Source organism: Girardinichthys multiradiatus, chromosome 6, assembly GCF_021462225.1.
Source record: "Girardinichthys multiradiatus isolate DD_20200921_A chromosome 6, DD_fGirMul_XY1, whole genome shotgun sequence".
NCBI classification, from domain to species: Eukaryota; Metazoa; Chordata; class Actinopteri; order Cyprinodontiformes; family Goodeidae; genus Girardinichthys; species Girardinichthys multiradiatus.
In genome coordinates this window covers 40,960,770-40,969,589 of record NC_061799.1, presented here as the reverse complement: position 1 = coordinate 40,969,589, position 8,820 = coordinate 40,960,770, and positions in this window count along the sequence as shown.

Genomic DNA, 8,820 nt, shown 5'->3' with positions numbered 1-8,820 from the left:
TGCCGGAGGATGAAGTGAAGGGCTAGGTTGACTGCATCATCTACAGACATGTTGGCTCTGTAGGCAAACTGCAGGGGGTCCAGGAGGGGGTCGGTGATGTCTTTTAGGTGTGAGAGCACAAGGCGCTCAAAGGACTTCATCACCACAGAGGTCAGGGCGACGGGTCTGAAGTCATTAAGCCCTGTGGTCCTTGGCTTCTTGGGAACAGGGACGATGGTGGAGGACTTGAAGCAGGCTGGCACATGACATGTCTCCAGTGAGGTGTTAAAAATGTCTGTGAAGACTGGAGACAGCTGATCAGCGCAGTGCTTCAGGCTGGCTGGTGAGACAGAATCCGGACCAGCAGCTTTCCGGGGGTTCTGTCTCCTGAAGAGTTTGTTGACGTCCCTCTCCTGGATGGAAAGAGCCGTCCTCGGCGTGGGTAGGGGGCTGGTGGGGGGGAACTTCAGGGTGGGGGTTGGAGGTGCCAAGGCCCCTCTTGAGGTTGGGGAGGTGGGGGTGGTGGATTGTGGCTGCAGCTGTTGGGGGGCGTCGTGGGGGATGGTTGCAGGACTGTCCCTTTGTCTTTCAAAGCGGCAGTAGAACTCGTTCAGGTCGTTGGCGAGGCGTCGGTCGTTGATGGAGTGTGGGGCTTTCGGCTTGTAGTTGTTGATTTGCTTGAGCCCTTTCCAGACAGACGCAGAGTCGTTGGCTGAGAACTGGTTTTGGAGCTTCTCAGAGTACAGTCGTTCGGCCTCTTTCACTGCCTTGCCAAACTTGTACTTAGCCTCTCTGTATATGTCTTTGTCCCCACTCCTGAAGGCCTCTTCCTTATCCAGTCTTAACCTTCTGAGTTTAGCTGTGAACCAGGGTTTGTCGTTGTTGTAACTCACCCTGGTGCATGATGGTACACAGCTGTCCTCACAGAAGCTGATGTAGGAAGTCACAGCCTCTGTGTACTCGTCCAGACTGTTGGTAGTAGTCCTGAACACATCCCAGTCTGTACAGCCTAAACACGCCTGGAGATTCTCCACAGCCTCACTGCTCCACTTCCTTGTCGTCCTCACAACAGGTTTGCAGAGCTTTAGTTTCTGCCTGTATGCAGGAATCAGGTGGATCATGATGTGGTCGGATTGGCCCAGTGCAGCACGTGGGACGGCGTGATAAGCGTCTCTGATGGTGGTATAACAGTGATCCAGAATGTTGTCCTCTCTGGTCGGACATTTTATAAACTGTCTATATTTGGGGAGTTCGTGGGTGAGATTACCTTTGTTAAAGTCGCCAACGACAATTACTAAGGAGTCCGGGTTGGTCCGCTCCACACTCAGTATCTGGTCGGTGAGCATGCGCTGTGCGACCTGCACGTTAGCTTGCGGCGGGATGTAAACACCAACCAGGATGAACGAAGCGAACTCACAGGGGAATAGAAAGGCTTACAGTTTATGATGAAGGCTTCCAGGTCTGGAGAACAGTGCTGCTGAATCACTGTCACGTCGTTGCACCAACCACTGTTGAGGTAAAAACAGATTCCTCCACCTTTCGCTTTGCCGGAGAGTTCTGTGTCTCTGTCCGCTCTATAGAGCTGGAATCCTGCCAGCTGCAGCGCAGAGTCCGGTATTAATCCACACAGCCACGTCTCCGTGAAGCACAAAACTGCCGATGAATAAAAGTCCCTGTTTTTCCCCAACAGCAGTTGTAGCTCAGTGCGACACAGGCAGCCATAAAACTTCCCCCAAGCAAAGTTGTAAACCCAGAAGACAAAGAATAATAAAACTTTTGGCGGCAAGCTAGTAAAGCACGAAGTTGAAGACAAAGAAAATTGTTGATTTTCACCAGAAGGTTATTATGGCAGTTCAGTTCCAAGCGCAGCTGCGCTCAGGTGTTCACACAGTAAAAACACAACTCAGCGGCCTCAAAAATCAACAGCAATCAAGTTTCAATAATGTAAGGCATGTACATACAATTCAGAACACATTAAACTATAAGTGGTGATTCTAAATCGCACTAACGTCCTACTCTATCTTGCCCACGCTCTTCCTAATAAAGAAATAAAAGGAACGAATGGACTTTACTTGTTGAAGTCTTCCTTGGGCCAGAGAGGCGGAGAAAAGAGGGGGGAAGAGTCTCCACGCGTCCGTGGATAACTCAGTGAAGAACGGTCCGTTTTCCTTCTTTGTGACCTCCTTGGCAGAAAGGTGAAGAATATGATGGACCGTCACTAGTCGACTGGAACAAAAAAAAAACAAGGAGGAATAATTGCGCCTCCTTGAAAACTCTGTGTTTTTTTTTTTTTTGGTTACATGTTAAATCCACGCCTTCGATCAATAAAGTTGAAAACTTACAAGCCTTCTTATTCCTGTAAGCTAATTCACTTAGTTTTCTCGTTGGCCAACGGGCAGAATGAATGAAAGTCCACGTGGGATTTCCTTCTCCAGAACTATGCGCGTCTCGGTTCCAAGCTGAAAAACAATGGTGGGCCGTCTCATACTCTGTCCATTCAGGAACAAATTCCTCCCATAAAGCCCCCCACCATCAGATCCTCTGCCTGCACTAAAGATCTCCGAGGAAGAGGTAAACAGGCTCTTTCAGCGCATGAAAACAAAGAAAGCTGGAGGACCTGATAACGTCTCCACATCATGCCTGAAAGCCTGCATACATCAACTTGCTCCGATCTTCACAAGGATCTTCAACAAGTCACTGGAGAAATGTGAGGTCCCCTCCTGTCTCAAACGATCCACCATCATCCCGGTTCCCAAGAAACCCTACATCGTAGGATTAAATGACTACAGGCCTGGAGCCCTGACGTCTGTGATCATGAAGTCCTTTGAGCGGCTGGTGTTGAAGCACCTGAAAGACATCACAGGCCCCCTGCTGGACCCCCTGCAATTTGCTTACCGAGCAAACAGGTCGGCAGATGATGCTGTTAACTTAGGTCTACACTTCATCCTGCAACACCTCGACCGTCCAGGGACGTACGCCAGGATCCTGTTTGTAGACTTCAGCTCGGCCTTCAACACCATCATACCAGACATCCTCCACCAGAAGCTCACACAGCTCAACGTCCCAGCCTCCACCTGTCAATGGATCGACATCTTCCTGACAGACAGACAGCAGCAGGTGAGACTGTGGAGCATCTTCTCCCGATCCAGATCAATAAGTACTGGTGCCCCCCAGGGGTGTGTTCTATCCCCACTCCTCTTCTCTCTGTACACAAATGACTGCACCTCATCGGACTCGTCCATGAAACTCCTTAAGTTTGCAGATGACACCACTGTCATTGGACTGATCCAGGATGGTGATGAGTCTGCATACAGACAGCAGGTGGATCGGCTGGTACACTGGTGCGGTCAGAACTACCTTGACCTGAACCCACTCAAGACTGTGGAAATGGTGGTGGACTTTCGGAGAACACCACCCCCATACAACCTCTCACCATCCTCAACAACACTGTATCGGCCGTGGACCACTTCAAGTTCTTAGGAACCACCATCTCTGAGGACCTGAGATGGTCTTCACACATAGACACTGTTCGAAAGAAGGCCCAGCACAGACTGTACTTCCTGAGGCAACTCAAGAAGTTCAACCTTCCACAGAAGCTGTCGGTCATCTTCTACACTGCCATCATTCAGTCTGTCCTGTCTTCATCCATCTCAGTGTGGTTTGGCTCATCCCCAAAACAGGACAGGTGCAGACTGCAACGAATAATCAGGACTGCAGAGAGAATAATCAGAGCTGACCTTCCCTCCATCCAGGACTTATACAGGTCTAGGGTCAAGAAAAGAGCTGCCAAAATCTCTGCCGACCCCACACACCCTGCACATAAACTGTTTAGAATTTTACCTTCAGGCCGCCGCTACAGAGCACTGTTTACTAAAACCAGCCGCCACAGACAGTTTCTTCCCCCAGGCTGTTTCTCTGATGAACATTCAATAGAGTACAGAACAACAGCATACAGATGTTGCAAATGCACCTTTTTTATTAGATATGTGTATATTGTACATTGTAAATTTGTATATTCTGTAATGCAGAATATTGCATTGTACATTGTCTATTGTACATTGTAAATTGTAAATTTGTATATTCTGTAATGCAAAAACAGAACAAAAGAGCAAAGTGTACCGGAGGCAAAGTCCTTGTTTGTATGTTGACTGTGGCATCATAGCTGCGACGCCCCCGTCCTATCAGCCGTGGTGGCCGCCGGGATTTGTAGTAGCGGACTGTCCTGGGATACAAAATGGCCGATGATGCCAGAAGGCATACTGGTGTCCAGCAACTTACAAATGGCCCAATATTAAGCAAAACATGGTCCAGCATTCCCCCCTAGGTTAAAAAAAATCTAAATCCTGGTTCATAGCTTATTCGTCCAATTTTCATTAGGCACTGGAACTTGCCTGTGTCATTGGCGAAGGTGGTGTCATGAACCGTGGGGAAATGAATGTGAGGGAATCAATCCTGACCTGTAGACACTTAACCTGCCTGTATGCGGTGTGTTATCTTAACAAAACCAACGTTTAAAACAGGTTTAGACTTAAACCATTAGCTCTTCCAAATGATGATGGGGTTTAATATAACTCCTGTCTCTAAACTATCTAGATGCAAAAAGAGGGAGAAAAGAATAATTGAACTGCAGTACTTAGGCTATAAGCCAGGTGTGTTTGTGGAGGTTGCAAGGCGTCTGCTGTGGTGGACTTAGGATTTCTCTACTAAGTTCAGCAGAACTAGGCCAGTAGGTACCTGTGCCTTGGTGGGCAATCTAAACCAACCTCTCTTAATAAGATTTTGCATGAAATGTCTGGCAATGTGTGTGTCCATTAAATCATTCGTAATCACTTCTGTGAGGGTCTGCTGTACATGCAGAGTGTTAATGGAAAAATACCGTGCCAACTTACAGTTGAACCCTGTGTCCTAGAAGGTAGTTATATTTTTAACTGTTTCTGTTGAAGAAAGTTGTTATTGATTAGTGCATGTTACTGTGAGTTTATGAAACATGCACCTATTTAACTAGTCGTACGCACTGGTCTTTCCTTTCCCGGACATGGAGACAAGCTCCGTTCTTGGGGAGGAGAGTTCGATGTAGAACTTCATCTGGTTCAGCAAAAGAGCATCAGCTGGGATGACGGTGTCAATCTTTTCTGACAAGCATTCAACCCACTTAATGAAGCTGCATGTCACAGTTAGGATGAATTTGTTACCTCCTGCTAAATTTGGGGCTGGTTCGAACCAGTTGGTCTGAAGGTGGAACCAAAGTAATGTAACCCCCCCTTCGCTGAAGCGGAGGTTGATTGATTGGCTGGGATGGCTGAAACTGGCAGCACGTTAAACATCCTTGGATGTAGACCAGGGTGTCGTGACACGCCATCTGTTGGAGGGTGTGGAGTTTGGCTTTGCAGCCCCTATGGCCCCCTACAGGAGAGTAATGGGCGTAGGCTAATGTGACCCCCCTTTGGTCTGTTGTAACAATGCTGAAAGCATGGGAGAGCTTTTCTATGCCAATCTGCACACTGGGCGTGCACACTCTGGCTGTCTTAAGGAGAGGGCAGAGCCCGTCTGCTAAAAGGAGTGTGTGGCTGTGTTGTGCCTCAGTTACGAGGGGATCTTTTTGCCACAAGCGGTCATACAGCTCTCTACTGGTTGATGAATTTTCCAGCCAGAAAGCTAGAAGCACTTCTGGTATGAACATGGTTTCCAGGTGTATATCTTCCACCACTTTGGGGTTGTAAGTTTTCACACCTGGGTTCTTTAAAGAGCAAAGAAATTATGCATGACTGCATCTGGGAGGAGTTTTCTGGGTGGCTGGGTGCAGCTGTGTTCCAGAGGTGCCCAGGTCTGGCCTCAACGAGGGCCTTAGAGGTTCAATGGGCTCCTCTAAGATGTCCATCTGGTTTGTCACCAAGGATGGCTTGCTGCTTGCACCTAGTGGGTTTTGCACCTCTGACTGGACCCAGAGTTGGTTCTGGTGGCAGTCAATGAGAGGGGCCAGCCTGTCCAGCAGGTCCTGGCAAACAAGAAAAAGCTGTTTGTTCAATGTGCACATATAGATGGGGTGCACCAGAGTCATGTCTTCGAGTGTGATGTCCAGCAACACCCAACTAGTGATGCATGATCGGTTTTGGGTGCAGCTGGTGATGCCTGCATCACAAGCTGAAATGATTCACTAAGGGAAAGCATGGCTCTACTCACCTCCTCAAACATGATTGAGCACATCAAGTTGATCTCTGACCCTATTTTAAAATGGAAACTCAGTTTGACATGTCCTCCTATACTGGTGGGACAGTATAGGTAACATGTATGTTCATTTTGGTTCAGTTTACCTGAGAACCTTGGAAAAATGGTTTGTGGTGTTTCTCCTGGAAAGGTCCCAAGGGTTTCTTGGAGTTTCCCAGGTTTGTCTCCCCATCCGATCAGATAGACTCTGATGGTTCTGGAGACTGGGTCCACACCTAGTCATGCTGACAGGGATTTCGGGTATGGTTTAACTGAAGGGTTGGCTTCCTGTTTCAAGGGTTGTGGTGGCGTGGTGGCCTGAAGCACTGCAAGATTATGTTATCCTCTGCAGCAGAACTCAGCAAATTCTAGTCAAGATATCCCCTAGATTACAAGCGCTTTCTGCAAAATTTTACCAAATCTCACAATAAAGCTTTTTAAATCCCACAGATATCACAATTGTTTAATTCTGTGTACCAGTGATGTGATGTCTGTCCTTTTAAGGCCCACCCGGGGACACCAATTGTTGGCATTATGATTATTGATTAATTAATATTTATCAAACATTATAATTAAAAATCATAATTTAAGAAATAAATGTTCTCAAATTATGATTTTTAATTATAATTCTTGATAAATATTAATTAATCAATAATCATAATCCCAACACTTTCAAGGAGCTGATAAATGCTTTTTTCACTTTTGTTTGAATGTGAGTGTGAAAAACGTTTACATTTTAACATGAAACCTTGACATATGTTTCTTGTTTGTATTAGCTAATATGTAAAGCAGTTTCATATAAAAGAGTAGATCTTTTAAGTTGACATAAAATGACAGAAAGTAGTGGCCAATTGAAGTCTCAAAAAATACTTACTCACAAAGATGATAAAAAAGTCTACTTATTTGGTAAAAGCTAGAGCTGATGGGTCTTTGAAAAATACTGTTAACAGTTTACTAAACAGCATAAAATCATTTTTCACTGACTAATACATTGATTTTCCTATGATAGCTTTTTAGAACCTTCATATTTGAAACTCTTGTGACTCTTGTCCATTTAAGCCCCATCCTCCTCCCAGCTGTCTCTTATTGTCCACCTGATCTGTCAAATCTACCAAATTCATTACTGTGAGTTTCTTCTTAACAAACCTGAAAATTATCTGTTAAGTCACAACAGAAATATTTTAATGAAACTCTTGGCAGTTACAATTTAAGGCCTTACAGTACTGTAAACTGTCGTCTGTGAAGACCTAAGCATTACAGCATATCATTAGAAATGACAGATGCCACTATTTAGGATTCTGTCTGTTACACTGGAGGGCTCAAGTTTGAGATGGAATCAACACCTTGCTATTCGACCATGGAAGTACTGCATTACGTAAGTTGAACCAAGAGACAACAAAGGAGTAGATTCCTTTGCCAGGGTTCAAAGTGCGATGTGGAAAGATAATGGCCATCTTTTATCAGTCCACCATAGTAATGAGCTTGTTCATCACCTAGAGGGAGGGAGAGAATAGGCGTATAGATGAGCGAGATTTAGGGGAGGGGGATCATGAGAAAAACCCATCCACCATCCATCAGGCACCATAATCATAGCCTGGCCAGAGCAACAGCCCCGTCACACCTCAAAATCTCTTCATCAATGTCTGTACAAAAACTAGCCATTCTCCAAAATGTATGCAAAGTAAAGCAAGACCTAAGATAATTATTACTGAGAGTAAATCAGCCAATTTGTATTTGTTTTTCTGTCACACAAATGTTTGAGATCATCAAACTAATTTTGATATCAATATTTGGGATTTATTCCTTTGGGATTAATAAAGTATTTTTGAATTGAATTGAATTTGTTTGATGATATGTAACATTTAAGTGTGACCAAAAAAAGAAAAGCAGAAGAGGTATGTAACCAATATGTTTGGTTTGGCAATGTATGACTATTAATAAGTGCAGGGAGCAATTATCAATAAAGTTAGTAATTTCAGTCAAAATTACCAAGTTCGGGCATCTCCTCATTATCAGGAATTAATAGTCTGACAGCTCTCAGTTTCTGTCAGTTATTGTGTTATGAATACCCGCCTGGTGAGGTGTCGTATTATAGAACAATAAAATAAGTGAATTTGCGCACTGGCATTCTAAAACAGCAAGCCCACACACATATAGAGTAGAAACACATGCAACATCTCTCCAAAATATAATAATTTATCAGCAAAACACTTCAACTTCCCCTTAAAATACTTTAGTCATAAAACTTGTTAACTAGGCTAGTTACATTCAACTAAACTACTAAGTAAAAATGAAAAGAATAAGGAAAACTAATAAGATATGGGGAGAAAATGGTAAAAAGAAACAAATGAGAATAAGCTAAAATCATGAACCAATTAAACGATGCAGTGGCATCATCAGTGTGATTATATATGTATGATTAAAAACCAAAGTTAATTTTCAGGAATTTGAAATGAGGCCAAATTAACCCTGAAGGCTAACAAAGAACAGCAGTTATGTGTTCATACAACTAGTTCTAAATTCTAAGCAAAGAGGATAAATAAAACATTATTTAAAAAAAATAATATATAAAACAAATTTTTGCCTAACTAAAAATCAGTAGCCTTTTGGACAATTGATTCTTATTGTTGTGTTAGC